This window comes from Nicotiana tabacum, chromosome 7 (assembly GCF_000715075.1).
Source record: "Nicotiana tabacum cultivar K326 chromosome 7, ASM71507v2, whole genome shotgun sequence".
Taxonomy (NCBI): Eukaryota; Viridiplantae; Streptophyta; class Magnoliopsida; order Solanales; family Solanaceae; genus Nicotiana; species Nicotiana tabacum.
Window position 1 is genome coordinate 74,054,987 of NC_134086.1, and position 19,343 is coordinate 74,074,329.

The window sequence follows — 19,343 nt, forward strand, 5'->3', positions numbered from 1 at the left end:
TTACAAAAAAAATAGTTTTATTAATATTTTGTAGCTATTTTAAATCTTGAAAAAATATTTAAAAAGATATAGTTTTGTTTAAATACTAGTCTTATTTTTGGTAGTTATTTTGCTTACATAGGACTAGTTAAGCAACGTGTTCCTATTTCTCGGGTCCGGGCAAAAGAATAAAATTCGGGTTCAAACTACCCGGTTTTAGGCCTAATTTTCGGACCTAGCCCATAATAAACCGAGTCCCTGACACATGGGGAACCCCACCACGCGTGGGGGACATAAGTCTCGAACCCCACCACGCGTGGGGCTCATTTTTTGAGGAGCATCGTCGGGCCCTGTTGAAGATATTGAACGAAGCTCATGTACCCAGTGAGATTTCTGTAAACCACCTGGAAACCATTGCCAGCAAGATTTTCGAGGTGAACAGGGTAACATTCTCAGATGATGACCTGCCGGTGGAAGGTACGGAGCATAATAAAGCTCTATACCTAGCTGTCAAATGTGAAGACTCGGTGGTAACTCGAGTATTGGTGGATAACGGCTCAAGCGCCAATATTTGCCCACTATCTACCTTGAACCAGTTAAAGATCGACCACGGAAGGATCCACAAGAACAGTATCTATGTCCGAGGGTTTGACGGAAACGGAACAGCTACTGTAGGGGATGTTGTACTTGAACTGACCATTGGTCCGGTCCTGTTTACCATGGAATTCCAGGTGTTGGACGCCACAGTATCTTATAACCTGCTGTTGGGACGACCCTGGATTCATGCAGCCAAAGCGGTGCCTTCCACCCTACATCAGGTGGTGAAGTTCGAGTGGGAAAGACAAGAGGTCGTGTTACACGGCGAGGATACAACGTGCACCATGGGCGGAATCATTGTACCTTTCATAGAGACCGCTGATGACAAAGGTCCTTGGGTCTACCAGATTTTCGATACAGGGTCGGCCAACAAAATTTCTGAAGGAGAAATCATCCCGCACCCTAGGGTAGCTGCCGCAACGGTCATGATGGTCTCAGAAATGCTGGGTAATGGATTTGTGCCGGGAAAAGGCCTGGGAGTCGAGATTCAAGGGATTGTCCAACCTGTCTCCCTTCCTAAAAATCTGGAAACTTTCGGATTGGGGTTCAAACCAACCGCAGCAGATAGGAAGCAAGCGCGAAAAATGAAGAAGAGGGTTTGGGTTTTGCCTAAACCAGTACCGCGTCTCTCACGGTTTTTTGTCAAAGCAAGTGCCAGGGGGTCACCGGTCCCAAGATTCTAGGACCATTGATCGGTATAAATGAGGACCTGAATCAGAGTTTTGAGAGGCTCTTCGCTGATGTCAGCGTGGTAGAAGCTGGGGAAGGTTCCAGCAGAACAGAGATACAGTTTGTGGGACCTGAGGCCAAGACCAACAATTGGACAGTTACTCCTCTTCCTGTCCGAGGGGAGTCTTGGTAGTAGGCTTTGATTTATGTTTTGTGTGTTTTGTTTTGTTCGGATTATCCCAGGGTGTAATCCAAATTTTACTTTCGTTTTTGTAAAAGTGTGAACCCTTTTATCCCGCCAGTTTAATAAAATTCTCTTCTTTTGCCCATTTTAATTTTGTTTCGTTCTTTTGTCTTTCTGAACAGTTCTCTTTTTACTGGTTCTAATGACATGGCATGCACAGCGGATCTTCGACCTAGTCTAATAAATCAATCTAAATCTGACTCAATGATGCAAGAGGTCGTTTGTGATGATGAATCTGAATGTGATGAAGGTGAAGCCTTTGAAGAGATAAACCGAGAATTATGCCAATTTGAAGAAAAACCCAAGCCTAACCTAAATGACACTGAGGCGGTAAACCTAGGAGACGCTGATAACGTCCAAGAAACCAAAATCAGCATCCACATTGAGCCGAATGTCATGGAAGAATTGATCAGAACCCTCATGGAATTCAAAGATGTTTTTGCATGGTCTTATGACGATATGCCTGGATTAAGCACAAATTTAGTGGTTCACAAATTGCCCACTGACCCGGCATACCCTCCGGTTAAGCAAAAACTAAGGAAATTTAAAACAGAAATGAGTGTAAAAATCAAAGAAGAGGTGATTAAGCAGTTGCAGGCAAAGGTCATTCGGGTCACTCGATATCCCGAGTGGTTGGCCAATGTGGTACCAGTCCCAAAGAAAGATGGAAAAATCAGGGTGTGCGTCGACTACCGCAACCTCAACAAAGCAAGTCCCAAGGACAATTTTCCGTTACCCAACATTCATATCCTGATCGATAATTGCGCTGGGTGCGAGATCGGATCCTTTGTGGATTGCTATGCGGGTTATCATCAGATCCTAATGGACGAAGAGGATGCTGAGAAGACAGCGTTTATTACGCCATGGGGAACCTACTGCTATCGGGTAATGCCGTTCGGATTAAAGAATGCCGGGGCAACGTACATGCGGGCAATGACTGCCGTGTTTCATGACATGATACACAAAGAAATCGAGGTGTACGTCGATGATGTGATCATCAAATCTTGGCGTCAGGAGGACCATGTGGCAGACCTAAGGAGATTTTTCCAAAGACTCCGAAGGTATGATATCAAGCTTAACCCGGCCAAATGCGCATTCGGGGTTCCATCAGGAAAGTTGCTAGGATTCATCGTCAGTCGACGGGGGATTGAGTTAGACCCATCCAAAATTGAATCCATCCGAGATTTGCCACCGCCAAGGAACAAAACAGAGGTAATGAGTTTGCTGGGTAGACTCAATTACATCAGCAGGTTCATCGCTCAACTCACAGCAACTTGTGAGCCCATATTTCGGCTGCTGAGAAAGGATGCTGCGGTAGGTTGGACGGCAGAGTGTCAGGAGGCTTTCGACCAAATCAAAGGGTATCTGTCTAATCCACCTGTATTGGTCCCGCCTAAGACCGGGAAGCCCCTAATTCTTTACCTGACGGTCTTGGAAAATTTATTTGGTTGTGTATTGGGGCAACATGATGACACAGGAAGGAAGGAGCAAGCCATCTACTATCTTAGCAAGAAATTCACAGTACATGAGGTCAAGTACACTCAACTCGAGAAAACATGTTGCGCCCTAACTTGGGTAGCTCAGAAGTTGAAACACTACCTGTCTTCGTATACTACTTATCTCATATCCCGCTTGGACCCATTGAAGTATATCTTTCAGAAACCTATGCCCACGGGAAGGTTGGCAAAATGGCAAATTCTGCTCACAGAGTTTGATATCGTCTATGTAACGAGGATGGCCATGAAAGCCCAGGCGCTGGCAGACCATTTGGTAGAGAATCCCGTTGATGAAAAATACGAGCCCTTAAGAACGTATTTTCCTGACGAAGAGGTAATGCATACAAATGAGTTGGAATTGCCTGAGGAACCAGGTTGGAAGCTTTTCTTCGATGGAGCTGCAAACGCGAAAGGGGTTGGAATAGGAGCAGTACTCATTTCTGAAACAGGACGGCATTATCCTGTTACGGCTCAACTACGCTTCTATTGCACCAACAATATGGCCGAGTATGAGGCTTGCATTCTGGGTCTGCGCTTGGCTGCTGACATGGATGTCCAAGACGTCTTGGTCTTGGGAGACTCGGACCTCTTGGTACATCAAATTCAGGGTGAATGGGAAACACGAGATCTAAAGCTCATACCATACCGACAATGCTTGCATGATCTGAGCAAGCAATTTCGATCGGTGAAGTTCAAACACATCCCGAGAGTTCACAATGAGGTTGCGGATGCCTTGTCCACCTTAGCATCAATGCTCCACCACCCTGACAAAATGTATGTTGATCCTCTGCACATCCAGGTCCGTGATCAGCACGCCTACTGCAATGCCATAGAAGAAGAAGCAGATGGCGAACCCTGGTTTCATGATATCAAGGAATACCTCAGAATGGGGATATATCCAGAACATGCCTCTAGAGACCAAAAAGAGCCCTTCGGCGTTTGTCGAATGGTTTCTTCCTCAGTGGAGGAGTATTGTACAAAAGAACCCCGGATTTGGGATTGTTGAGATGCATAGATGCCAGTCAAGCAACGACGGTTATGGCAGAGGTACATGCTGGAGTTTGTGGGCCACACATGAGCGGATATGTATTGGCAAGAAAGATCCTTCGAACAGGGTGTTATTGGCTCACCATGGAACACGACTGTATCACTTTCGTGAGGAAATGCCATCAGTGCCAGATACATGGAGATTTGATTCATTCTCCGCCAACAGAGTTACATACGATGTCAGCACCCTGGCCGTTTGTGGCATGGGGCATGGATGTCATTGGGCCCATCGAGCCGTCAGCATCCAACGGTCATAGGTTCATTCTAGTGACCATTAATTACTTCACCAAATGGGTTGAGGCTAAAACCTTCAAATCGGTAACCAAAAAGGCAGTGGTGGACTTTGTTCATTCCCATATCATCTGCAGATTTGGGATCCCAAAAGTGATCATCACCGATAACGGTGCGAATCTTAATAGCAGCTTGATGAGAGAGGTATGCCAACAATTCAAGATTACACACCGCAATTTCACCCCATATCGTCCCAAGGCGAATGGAGCAGTCGAAGCAGCCAATAAGAATATCAAGAAGATACTGCGAAAAATGGTGGAAGGGTCCAGACAATGGCACGAGAGATTACCCTTTGCTTTGTTGGGTTACCGCACTACCGTCCGAACTTCCATAGGCACAACTCCTTATTTGTTGGTGTACGGAACTGAGGCCGTAATACCAGCGGAAGTCGAAATTCCGTCCCTCCGAATTGTCGCTGAAGCCGGGATTAATGATGATGAATGGGTCAAAGCTCGATTGGAACAGTTGAGCCTGATAGATGAGAAAAGATTGGCAGCAGTGTGCCATGGTCAGCTGTACCAGAAGAGAATGGCAAGAACATATAATAAGAAGGTGCGCCCCAGGAAGTTTGAAGTAGGGCAGCAGGTATTGAAGAAGATCCTCCCACATCAGGTCGAGGCAAAAGGAAAATTCGCCCCAAATTGGCAAGGGCCTTATATCGTGACCAAAAGTATTGTCCAACGGTGCTTTGTGTTTGACAGATGTCGAGGGTAGATGTGTCGACATGGCTATCAATTCAGATGCAGTCAAGAGATATTATGCGTAATTTCTTTAATTATGGCAATTTTTGGTTCATTTGTTTGTATTTGGCATTTATTGGATAATGAGATGACGGAGGCAATTCTTTCTTCTATCCACACACTTTTAACCCTTGCTTCCCCCTTTGAGCCTTAAGTTATTCTTTCATACCCCTCTTTTAGAATCACTAATGGAAAAAAATGATGATGAAAAGAAGGAAAAAGAAAAGAAGATAAAATCATAAGAAATGCAAAACCGTGGGAACTACGTTTGACCTGACTCCTCAAAGAGGATACGTAGGCGCCTCACGGCTCGGTCATAGTATGCATCATAGCGAATATAGGATGCATAATGTACATAGTGTGCATAATAGGCACAGTGTGCGTAACGCACATAGCGCAACATAAGTGTAAAATATAAATTCCCCAAGCAAGAAAACTGGGGCAGAGGTTATGTTTTAAGTTCCAACAAAGGTTTGATTCCAAAAGTTGTAGCACATCACCCATCAAATTATTTTCATTTTTATAGCCTTTCTTTAACCCCACACCAGTGCCAACATCAACGTCCAAAAGACCTCCCGATCAATGTCCAAGAGATGCCAAGTCAGGCAAATAAGACCGAGAATAATACACCGATCCCCAGCAAAGAAGAGGATCGTAAGATTGGGAATGAATCGATGATCAAAGGAATCTCCAGAAGAGAGGGTCGTATCTACAACACCCCGATTCCTCGAAAGAAATAAAAGGAGAGAGTCTTATCGGTGAAAACCTTCACAGACACCGAGAGGCGATGTAAGATGAGGAATATGAAATGAGAGAGTCTTATTGGTGAAAACCTTCACAGGCACCATAAGGCGCCAGGAGATGAGAGAAAAGAGAGAGTCTTATTAGTGAAAACCTTCACAGGCACCATAAGGCGCCGGGAGATGAGAGAAAAGAGAGAGTCTCATTAGTGAAAACCCCTCGAAGGGCACTATGAGGCGACAAGACAAATCAACAAAAGCTACCACATTCGCAATGAAATGGACACTCATTTATCATCCCCAGCAAGTCAGACCATCAGGCAAATCGATTGATATAGATAGACTGGGTCGGGAATCTATGGTGCACGACATGATCACGAGGACCAGTCATGTCCTCCAGATAAGTTCTTCTGAGTTTCTTCTCCCACCAAATATTGGTTCAGAAAGATTTTCTCCTTTTCTATCTTTTATTTTCTCTTCCTAAAAATTTGTCTTGAAAAGGATTTTTCAAAGCTTACTACCAGAGACCGAAGGGGAGTTCATCCAATGCAGGATAACACAAACAGTCTTAAAAGCCGGCCCTAGGCAATGCAATAATCGTGCCTCGTAGTTTTGGAGGAAGTAAGCTCCAAAGGGAATGGTTTCAGGAGTAAAAGCAAATTCCCACAGTATGTGCTTAAAGAAAAGCAGAAAAGGGAACAAATTGAACACCAGCCCCAGCAGGCTAGAGACCCCCAGCAGGCAATTTTGTCCACTAACCAATTATGAGGACATAGAGCAAGAAAAGGGGAAGAGAGGAAAAATCATCCGCCGGAAAGGCACCCTCTACCACCACGATTAAAACTAATTAAATCCTTTTGTCTGCTGCAGGAAAACAAAGGATTTATGATGGCAGCGAGAGGCAACACCAGGGAAGTCACCAAAAACCGGGGCAGAAAATTTTCTACCGATTGTCAAATTTTCTCGGAAGAACGGGGAAACAATTTCAAATACTTTTAAGTTCTAGGTCGCCCACCAGTATAATGCGGGAATACATTTTGTCTGTTCATTCCATATTCTAGGTCGCCCACCAGTAAAATGCGGGAATACATTTAAGTTCTAGGTCGCCCACCAGTAAAATGCGGGAATACATTTAAGTTCTAGGTCGCCCACCACTAAAATGCGGGAATACATTTAAGTTCTAGGTCGCCCACCAGTATAATGTGGGAATACATTTAAGTTCTAGGTCGCCCACCAGTAAAATGCGGGAATACATTTAAGTTCTAGGTCGCCCACCAGTATAATGCGGGAATACTTTTAAGTTCTAGGTCGCCCACCAGTATAATGCGGGAATACATTTTGTCTGTTCATTCCATATTCTAGGTCGCCCACCAGTAAAATGCGGGAATACATTTAAGTTCTAGGTCGCCCACCAGTAAAATGCGGGAATACATTTAAGTTCTAGGTCGCCCACCAGTAAAATGCGGGAATACATTTAAGTTCTAGGTCGCCCACCAGTATAATGCGGGAATACATTTAAGTTCTAGGTCGCCCACCAGTAAAATGCGGGAATACTTTTAAGTTCTAGGTCGCCCACCAATAAAATGCGGGAATACATTTAAGTTCTAGGTCGCCCACCAGTATAATGCGGGAATACATTTTGTCTGTTCATTCCATATTCTAGGTCGCCCACAAGTATGAACGCAGGCATGACATTACCAATAGGAGACGCACTTCCTCAGTTTAGTTTCACCATAGGAGACGCACTTCCTAAGTTTAATCTTACCAATAGGAGACGCACTTCCTCAGTTTAGTTTCACCATATGAGATGCACTTCCTAAGTTTAATCTTACCAATAGGAGACCCGCCTGTAGAACGGAGTTTGTTGTATGTCTAAGAAAAGAAGTAATCAGGCGTCCACTTGGAGAATAAGGACAAAAGAGAAGAAGAAATCAGGCATCCACCTGGAGAACAAGGATAAAGAATAATAGAAATCAGGCGTCCACCTGGAGAACAAGGATAAAGAAAAATAGAAATCAGGCGTCCACCTGGAGAACAAGGACAAAGAAAAATAGAAATCAGGCGTCCACCTGGAGAACAAGGACAAAGAAAAGAAGTAATCAGGCGTCCACCGGGAGAATAAGGACAAAGGAAGGAAGAAATTAGGCGTCCACATGGAGAACAAGGATAAAAGAAATAGAAATCAGGCACCCAGCTGGAGAATAAGGGAATACAATTGAAGTATTGAAGTTAAAAGCCCGCTCATATGAGAAAGGAGCACACTTAGAATCAATAAAGCAGAGGAATACAACAGGAATCCCCAGCAGGAAGCAATAAAAATCCCCAGCATTCACAAAAGGCTGGTAAAAAAAAAGACAACAAGAAAACAAGAGGGGAAAAGAACCCAAGGTACGGAAGTGGAGAACAGATGTGGTCCGCTCAAGAACTAGCACCTACAACTAGCAGTATCAAGGTTCAAATCTGAAGACTGTATGAAGCACCATTCAAGACTCAAGACCAAGTTTCAGAAGACTTACAGATAGGAATCCCTGTAACTAGTAGCTGATAGGATTAGTTAGTCTTTTTCAGTCTTCATTTTTTGTTGTAACGACAGGACCGCAGACCGGAACCTCAACGGAACGACACCTCGATCGGCTCCTCACCTCGGTACACTCTACCATCTCTCTCATTTCCGAACTACACGGGGCCTGATTCCTGTATAACCAAGGATATGTAGGCAGCTCAGATACCAGGGCTCGGTCACATTCCTTTCCTTTCCGTAGTGTAGTCCCCTCCAAATAATGGTTGGGTCAAAAAACACGTCTAGTCGTTCTTTGTCGGAAAACTCTTCGTGTTTCCAGTCAAAGAGGGGCAGCTGTAAGCACGTGATTTTTGACCCTCCCCGAAGATTTTCACATTTTTTAGCGTGAATATGTGAAATTGGGTCTAATATAGTCATTTTAACTATTTTACTTTATTTCGTTGCAAAAAGAAAAATCACAAAAATATATATATAAATTTTAGTTTATGTATTTCTCATAAACTTGAAAAATACAAAAATTGTACTTTATTTTGGTACTTTATATAAATTCGAAAATTACAAAAAAAATATAATTCTATTAATGTTTTGTAGTCGTTTTAATTTTGGAAAAATACAAAAAAAAAATATTACTTTATATTTTGTCTTTATTAAAAAACGAAAATTACAAAAAATTAGTTTTATTAATATTTTATAGTCATTTTAACTTTGAAAAATACAAAAAATATTACTTCATATTTTATCTTAATATTTAAAAAACGAAAATTACAAAAAAAATAGTTTTATTAATATTTTGTAGCTATTTTAAATCTTGAAAAAATATTTAAAAAGATATAGTTTTGTTTAAATACTAGTCTTATTTTTGGTAGTTATTTTGCTTACATAGGACTAGTTAAGCAACGTGTTCCTATTTCTCGGGTCCGGGCAAAAGAATAAAATTCGGGTTCAAACTACCCGGTTTTAGGCCTAATTTTCGGACCTAGCCCATAATAAACCGAGTCCCTGACACATGGGGAACCCCACCACGCGTGGGGGACATAAGTCTCGAACCCCACCACGCGTGGGGCTAATTTTTTTGGGCAAACCCATTACAAAAACACGGATGAAACATTTGGAACAGGAGGATTTTTGAAAAATTTTGTTGGCACTGTTCATGTTCTTCTTCCTAAAGAAGAAGAACGGAAACTCCTACCCCTCACGTCCAAACCCCTCCGGTAAACCACCCAAACGACCCTTCAACCACCATCAACAAACCACCCTTCCCTCCATTGACGCGTCAACCACGACCCTTCAGCCACCACCAAACGACCACCCTCGTTCCACCTCCAAACCCTCCCCAGCTGACCCCTCTCCGTCACTACCCCAAACCACCAGCTCCCGACACCATAACCACCAGCTTCCCCCTCCCAACGCTTGAACCCAGCCACCCGTCAAGCAGCAGAACTGCTGCATCGTCCAAAGCCACCGACGACACCAACTCCCTCACCTTCCTTCCATCGTCACTCCTCCTCCTCTTAACTCCTTCACGTCCAAACTCCACTACCCAAACACCATTACCAAACAGACCACTCCATTTCCAGCAACCACCCGTCAGCAGCCCCCCTCGCACGCCTGAACCGCCAGCAAACAACCACTCGTCGACCCACCACCACTGTTTCATCCGTTCTGTCCAAACACCACAACAAACCTACTGCGTCGAGAAAATCCAAAAGGCAGCCAACATCTCGTGCGTTGACAGTATTGGGTCAAGCTTTCAGTCTCCATTGAGGTCGTCTTTGGTTCGTCGAGGTCCGGTACGTTGAGGTTATTATCCGAGGTTTCGTCGCAGGTCCAACGCATCGGACATTAATCTCAAGTAGGTTATCTCTGCCCGTGTCCTTCATGTTTGCTGTTTAGTAATATGTATAGGTGTTTGTTGAAATACAATCCTAGTTCATGCGTATAGTACGCGAAATTACGCGAGACATATATACATGATGATTGCGAATTGCTATATTTGATAATTAACTCCGTATGGTATTGAAATTTGGCCGTGAATGTCTTTTCCGTTGTTTCGTTATTTTAAGTAGCTATTTGACATTTTGTTTCTTCATGTTTAAATTGTTGTTATCCAAATATTTGTCGTAATAGAGGTTTGCATGAAAGGTGTTAATTATTTAGTTTGTCTTAATAGTTGTTTATACATGTGGTAGTAATGTTGAAATTATAGTAGCAATTTTAATTCCGCGGAAAAATACTCGCTTCATCAAATAGGTTCAATCTATAACCTATGACCTCGCAAAGTAGCAAAGAATGTAGTTATTTTAGCCTTATCCCTTTTTTTTCTTTTGAAAAAAATAAATAAATAATAAAAAAAAAAACGAGACAAGCTTTGCCAAAAATAAAAAATGTACAGATTGCGGAGCCCTCACAAAATGTATGTATTAAATACTTAGATTCCGGGATAGGCCGTTTAGCAAATTTCACGGCCCTACCCAAAATAATAATGCGCTAGTTGCTTTAGGCGCGCCTTTAATAATATTATCTCCTTAAGCTCGGGTGCACATTTATGTGACCCAAATCCAAGTCTCAGCGAAATCGAAATGTGTCTCTAATCACAGGTACATTGATTGTGACGTGGTCTGAGATGCATTTCCACGACGTTGCAAATTCCTTTAAAAAAAAATAAGAATGAGATGAGCCTCGCCGAATAAAAATACAAATTGCGGGGCCCTCAGTAAATACTTGTTTTAAATTACTTAGAATTCAGTAGGGCCGTTTAGCGAATTTCACGGCCTTCCCAAAATAATAACACGATAGTCTCTTTAGGTGCGTGTTTAATAATCTACTTTCTTAAACTCGGGTGTGCATTTCATGCGACCCAAATCCAAATCCTAAAACATTGAATAAAAATATGTTCCGGATCGTGGGTGCATTTCATGTGACGCGGTCCGAAGACATGTTTTAAGCGATGTTCACATTCCTTAATAATAATAATTATGAAAGCGGTAAAAAGTTAAAATTTGCACATAAGTTCATATTTGTATAAAATCAGATAATCAAGCCGAATATAACAGTTGAGCGACCGTGCTAGAACCACGGAACTCGGGAATGCCTAACACCTTCTCCCGGGTTAACAGAATTCCTTATCCGGATTTCTGGTACGCAGACTGTAATATGGAGTCATTCATTTCCTCGATTCGGGATTAAAATTGGTGACTTGTGACACCCTAAATCTCCCAAGTGGCGACTCTGAAATAAATAAACAAATCCCGTTTCGATTGTCCTTTAACTGGAAAAAACTCCCTTGTACCCTCTCGGGTATGGAAAAAGGAGGTGTGACAGTTACTATCGTCGTTATGTGGAGGGGTTTTCATCGATTGCAGCCCCTATGACCAAGTTGACCTAGAAGGGTGCTCCATTTCAGTGGACGGAGGAGTGTGAGGCGAGCTTTCAGAAGCTCAAGACAGCTTTGACCACAACCCCAAATTTTAATATTGCCTACAGGTTCAGGGTCTTATACGGTCTATTGTGATGCCTTGAGGATTGTCCTCGGAGCGGTGTTGATGTAGGATGGTAGGGTGATTGCCTACGCATCCAGACAATTAAAGATACATGAGAAGAACTATCTTGTTCATGACCTTGAATTAGCTGCCATTGTTCACGCCCTGAAGATTTGGTGCCATTACTTATACGGTGTGCCTTGTGAAATTTGTACTGACCATCAGAGCTTGCGCAAAAGAAGGTGGTTAGAGTTTCTAAAGGACTATGATATCACTATTTTTTATCACCCAGGCAAGGCCAATGTGGTGGTTGATGCTTTGAGTTGTCGGGCAAAGAGTTTGGGTAGTTTGGCTTATTTACCAGCATCAAAGAGGCCTATGGCGATGGATATTCAGGCCTTAGCCAACCAGTTTGTGAGATTGGATATTTCGGAGCCCAGTCGGGTTCTACCTTGCGTGGTTTCTCGGTCTTCCTTATTTGATCGTATCAGGGAGCGGCGGTATGATAACCCTCATTTGCTTGCCCTCAAGGGCAAGGTTTAGCGCATTGATGCTAGAGACGTGACTATTGGTGATGATGGGGTATTGAAGATGCAGGGTCGGATTTGTGTACCCAATGTTGATGGGCTGCGAGAGTTGGTTCTAGAAGAGGCCCATAGTTTGTGGTATTCCATCCATCCGGGTGCCGCGACGATGTATCAGGATTTGAGGCAGCACTATTGGTGGAGGCAGATGAAGAAAGATATAGTTGGATTCGTAGCTCGGTGTCTCAATTGTTAGCAGGTGAAGTATGCACACCATAGATCGGGTGGGTTGCTTCAGCAGATAGAGATTCCGGAGTGGAAGTGGGAGCGGATCACCATGGACTTTGTAGTTGGACTCCCACGGACTTTGAGGAAGTTTGATGCTATTTGGGTGATTGTGGATCGTCTGACTAAGTCTGCTCATTTCATTCCTGTATGTTCTACTTATTCCTCGGAGCGGCTGGTAGAGATCTATATCCGGGAGATTGTTCGTCTGCATTGTATTCCAGTTTCCATCATTTCGGATAGAGGTACCCAGTTCACATCACGGTTCTGGAGAGCTGTTCAACATGAGTTAAGTACTCTGGTAGAGTTGAGTACAACATTTCACCCTCAGACGGACGGATAGTCCGAGTGCACTATTCAGATTCTTGAGGATATGCTCCGTGCATGTGTGATTGAGTCTGGAGGGTCTTGGAATCAGTTTTTTCCATTGGCGGAGTTTACTTACAACAACAGCTATCAATCCAGCATTTAGATGGCACCGTATGAGGCTTTATATGGTAGGTAGTGCAGATCTCCAATGGGTTAGTTTGAGCCGGGTGAGGCCAGATTGTTGGGCACAGACCTGGTTCAGGATACTTTGGAGAAGGTTAAGGTGATTCAGGATAGACTCCACACAGCCCAGTCCAGACAGAAGAGTTACGCAGACCGGAAGGTTCGCGATGTTTCCTATATGGTTGGAGAGCGGGTTTCGCCTATGAAGGGCGTTATGAGATTCGGGAAGAAAGGGAAGTTGAGTCCGAGGTTTATTGGCCCTTTTAAGATATTGAGGCGTGTTGGGGAGGTTGCTTATGAGCTTGCCTTACCTCCCAACTTGGCAGGAGTTCATCCGTTATTTCATGTTTAGATGCTCTGGAGATATCACGGCGATCCGTCTCACGTGTCGGATTTCAGTTCAGTCCAGTTGGACAAGGATCTATCTTATGTTGAGGAGCCAATGGCAATATTGGACAGGCAGGTCAGAAAGCTGAGGTCAAAGAACATTTCATCAGTGAAGGTTCAGTGGCGGGGTCAGCCGGTTTAGGAGGCGACCTGGGAGACCGAGCAGGATATGTGCAGCTTGTTACCCTCATCTTTTTACTTCTTCAAGTATGTCTCTATGCTCGTTCGAGGACGAACGAATGTTTAAGTGTAGGAGGATGTGACGACCTGACTGGTCTTCTTAAGAATTAATGTCCCGATCCCCTATTAACTGCTTTTCCCAAGTTTATTTCTACTAATGTGATTTGTCAGGATGTTCGGTTTTGAGTTTCGGGGAGTTTTGGGACACTTAGTCCTTAAATGAGAGCTTAAGTGTTGGAAAGTTAACCATAGTCGAAATAGTGTGAAGACGACCTCAGAATGGAAATTTGATGGTTCCATTAGCTCTTTTGGGTGATTTTGGGGTTAGGAGTGTGTTCGGATTGTGTTTTGGAGGTCCGTATCAAATTTAGGCTTGAAATGCCGAAACTTGAATTTTGTAAGTTTCTGGTTCGATAGTGAGATTTTGATCCGAGGGTCGGAATGGAATTCCAAGAGTTGTGGTAGTTTTGTTATGTCATTTGCAATGTGTGTGCAAAATTTCAGGTCATTCGAACGTGTTTTGGTTGGGTTTTTGATCGAAAGCGGAATTCGGAAGATTTTAGAGACTTAGGCTTGAATCTGATGTGTTTTGGTTGTTTTGATGTTGTTTGAAGTGTTTTGAAGATTTGTACAAGTTTGAATAAGGTTTTAGGATATGTTGATGCCTTTGGTTGAGGTCCCAGGGGCCTCAGGATGAATTCAGATGGTTAACGGAGGAAATTTTGGAGTTGAAGTTGCTGCAACAGATGTTCTTCTGGTATTTTCTCATCTACAGTTTCGGGACCGCAGATGTGGAGCCGCAAAAGCGGCGAAGAGGACCGCAGAAGCGAAATTGGGAATCTCCTTAGGAATCGTAGATGCGGTGAATTATCCGCAGAAGCGGAACCGCTCCTGCGGTTAGAGTTCCGCAAATGCGGAAGCTGGGTCCTTAAGTGAAAGTCGCACATGCGACACTTGTTCCGCAGGAGCGGTACCGCAGATGCGGTCCTAGGGCCGCAAATGCGGAAAATCGCTGGGCAGAACATATAAATAGTTGCCTCCGCGAATTTGAGGGATCCTTTCACCATTTTCATCCGGGTTTGAAGCTTTTAAGAGAGATTTTTGAGGAAAACAAAGGGGAATCACTTGGAGGTAATATTCTTGACTTCATAACTCGTTTTTATGTGATTAAAGACCTAATTGGTGGTGAGAAATTTGGGAAAAATGGGTAATTAGGGCTTGTGTTTAAGAGGCCTTTAAATGAGGATTTGAGGGGTCATTTGGACTCCAATTTCAGTGTTCTTGTTATTTATAGACTCGTGAGAGTACGAGGTTTTCTAAAAATGTAAATTTTACCTGATTCCGAGACGTGGGCCCGAGGGGCGTTTTGGTTATTTTACATAATTTCGCGTATTAGCTTAGAATTTAATTGTAGAATCAGTTACTTGAAGTGTTATTTACATTATGAAAATGAATTGAATAGATTTGGGCCATTTGGAGTCGAGTACTCGTGGCAAAGACGTGGTGTTGGGTTGATTTTGAGCCGGTTCGAGGTAAGTGGCTTGTCTAACCTTGTGTGGGGGACCTTCCCCTTAGGAATTGTATATTTGGTAATTGAAATGCCTTGTATGTGAGGTGGCGAGTGCATACTTGTGCTAATTGTTGGAAATCCGGTTTTTCTTAAGTAATTACTAGTATGTTTCCTTTCCTGTTTCTATTTCTTGCACTATTAAGCCTGTTGTTAGCTTAGGAAAGCATGTCTAAGTGACTTAATTTGCTTTAATTGATTCAACCCGCCTTACTTGAATTCTGTGCAGCATGCTAGGCTAGAATTACTTATTGCCTTAATGAAATTTTGCCATTTCTGTATACCATTCCTGTTGTTGCTGTGTATTTATTTTGGGACCACGGATGTGGGATTCTGGTAGCTCCCCATTGTCTGTTTACTTTGGGACTACGGGTTAGATTCCCAGTAGATCCCCCTGCACAGTTATATGGAACTACGGGAATGCACCCGGTAGATTCCCCTAGTACTGGGTATTTACATTTGTGACTACGGATTGGGATTCCGGTCGATCCCCATGCCTTTATAGTTGGACTATGGGATAGGATCCTGAGAGATCCTTCGAACATATATATGATGGACTACGGGACAGTATCCCGGGAGATCCACTGGACAGTTGTAATTGGGACTACAAGACAGTATCCTAGAAGGTGCCCCGGTTGTTATCTCTGTGTTTAGCTGTATTTCTTTCCGTGGCTTGTTTTGTCTCTGTTCTAGTTATTGTTGTTGTTGTTCTGTCAATTCTATGTTATTTCTTACTATTGCACTTATTTATACTGTTTTATTCCACCCTGTTAAGCCCTATATTTATTTAACCTCAGTAGGGCCCTGACCTTTCTCGTCACTACCCAAACGAGGTTAGGCTTGGCACTTACTGGGTACTGTTGTGGTGTACTCATGCCTCTTCTGCACATGTTTTTCATGTGCAGATACAGGTACCGCTGCGATCGCTCAAGAGACTTCGAGGTACATCTGTCGCGTCCGCAGATCGAGAAGTCCCTTTCTGTTCCTGCTATTAGTATTTAGCCCTTCTGCACCTTCCTGTTCTTATTAGACATTTTGAAGTTGGAGCTATGTAGTATTGATCTTAGCTTGTGATTCATGGGTTTTCGGGTCTTGGATTTATGTTTGGTATTGAGAGTTAGACATGGTGTATGCCGAGCGACACATTTAAACACTGTTATTGCTTTATTTCTGTTTTAAATTGTTTACTTCCGCAAATTTTGGTTTATCTTCAGTAAATTAGGCTTACCTAGTCGTAAAGACTAAGTGCCGTCACGATGATTCACGGAGGGCGAACCGGGGTCGTGACAAGTAACATGGAAGCTTTCTTTTCGTGGTTTGTACAAATGCAATACTGATGGAGCCTCAAAAGGAAATCCTGGTCCTAGATCATTAGGCTTTTGTGTGAGGAATGATGAAGGTGATGTGGTGTATTCAAGGGCAGTAGGCTTGGGGGTGACAACTAATGTGGTGGCTGAAGCTAGGGCTATTCTTCAAGGATTGGAATAGTGGGTGGAGCATGATCTTCACCCTCTCATATTGGAGACTGATTCATTAGTGATGAAGAAAGTGATAGAAGGGAAATGGGATCCTACTTGGGTAATTGAAAATGATGTGAAGAAAATTATAGAGATGAAGGGAAACTTCAATGTGATCTTTCAACATGTGTTCAGAGAAGGCAACTCAGTGGCAAATTTTATAGCTAACATTGTTTTTTCTTTTGTAGGTACATCTGAGTTTCACTCATTCTCTGAACTGCCTAGTGCAAGAAGGAGGTTGATTAATTTAGACAAGTCTCAAACTCCTAACCTTAGGGCTAGAATAGCGAAGAGAAGAGCCCAGACTGATGGCTTCACGGGATTGGAATCTGCACATACCTTCGTGTTTCTTTTATGTCTCATTCTGTATGCTATTAAGGTACTTTCTAGTGGTATTAGCATGGTCACATGCTCATTCTGGGGGTGCTTTGATAGTGTATAGGACCAATATGATAAGCAGGTATTGGATGGTGCAATTTATTATACTTCTGATATGTTCAAATGTTAAAGAAAAGGTTGAATCTGTTATGTGGAATTTACGGAGATTGTTGAATCATTTCTTAGTGGTATTAGCATGTCTTCATGATCAATATGAGCATGGTATAGCAATGTTTAGAATGATTTGTACATTAATGTTTCGGGAAGAGAAGGATATGAGCTTACAAGAACATAAAATCACCCAACTCCACAGACCTGGCGACGCTTGGCTAAAACCTGATGTTACCCTGGTGTTATCCTGGCGTCGCCAGCTTAAAGTCATCCCTGGGCTGGCTTTTGCCTTGCAAAGTCTGCTTAAAGCCAGCCCCAGCCTAGCTTTTGCCTTGCAAAGCCTACCTAAAGCCAGCCCCAACCTGGCTTTTGCCTTGCAAAGCCTGCTTAAAGCAAGCCCAGCCTGGCTTTTGCCTTGCAAAGCTTGCTTAAAGCCAGCCCCAGCCTGACTTTTGCTTTGCAAAGCTAGCCCCAGCCTGGCTTTTGACTTGCAAAGCCTGCCTAAATCCAGTTTCAAGACAGGTGCATCCAGGCTCTTTTACATGATAATATTGATGATCGACCACATGATCTATACTTGGATTGAGTCAGTACACTGCCTATGGAGATCATATTTTAACAACACTAATGATTGGAAGACTATGTTGGCTTCAATTCTGTGGTGTAGATGTTTGGAATTCATTCTAGCCTATGGACTGGATACCTTGGCGCCTGGTGAGAGCTTGATAGGTGCTGCTAGGTATATGCCACTGGCAATTGGATTTACATACACTGACAGGAGAAGGAAGCATTCAGCGGATAATGTTGTAATAGCTAGTTCATTAGACTTTAGTTTTTCTATCTTTTTAGTAGCTAGTAGCTTGGTGTAACTTCTATTTTGGTTTGGATATATTGTAATCTTTGGACCCATTTTGGGATTTATTTATATATTAGCCACTAGGTAGCCTGCCTAGTGCTATATTTGCTAAAAAAACAAGCCCTACACCTAATACGGAATGGACAAATGCTCAACTACTTACTAACCTACAAAACTAATGCTTGACCTCCACACCTTCCTATCAAAGGCCATATCCTCAATCATCAGGAGTCGCGCTATGTTCTGCCTGATCACCTCTCCTCAATACTTCTTAGGTCGCCCTCTACCTCTTCTCATACCTGCCAAAGCCAATCGCTCACACATTCTAACCGGGGCATCTAGGCTTCTCCTCTGCGTGTTCCTGAACCATCTAAGCCTCGCTTCCCCTATCTTGTATTCCAAGGGAGCTACGTGCTCCTTCACCCGAATATCTACATTTCTAAACTTATCCAACCTATTGCGCCCGTACATCCATCTCAACATCCTCATTTCTACTACTTTCATCTTCTATACATGGGAATTCTTGACGGACCTACACTATACCCATACAACATGGCCGGTCTAACCATCACTCTATAAAACTTACCTTTAAGTTCCAGTGGCACCTTCTTGTCATACAAGACCCCAGATGCTACCCTCCATTTCATCCACCCTCACCCTATACGATGTGTGACATCCTCGTCTATCTCCCCATTTCCATGAATTACTAACCCAAGACACTTGAAACTTGCTTTATTGGGAATGACTCGTGAATCAAGCCTCACGTCCATGTCCGCTTCCTAGATCACATCGCTAAATTTTTAGTACAAGTACTCAGACTTAGTTCTACTCAACTTGAAACCTTTAGAATCAAGGGTGTATCTCCAAACCTCCAACCTTGCTCTCTAGAAGATTTGCTCGATGCTTTTTTTTTCTCTTGGTTGCCTAGTATCTTGATCTTTCCTTGCGGGGGCAGGAGTGGAGCACCAATGGATGTAGCCATACCCAGAAAAGAAAGGTGGCCTAACTCCAGTTTGTTTGATGAAGTTGAATAGTAAAAGATCTTTGGGCGAAAGGCACATAAGGCTCATCCTTGATTTTATGAAATGCTTCCTTCGCTTCCATGCCAAATTGAAACTACTCTTTTTTCCTCAACATGAGGCTTGTAGACTTGTGATGCAACACAATTGAACGACTTAATGTTTCACGTTAACAAGAAGATTCTGGACAGAGGTATTCAAACTATTGGGGTCAAATCAAAGCT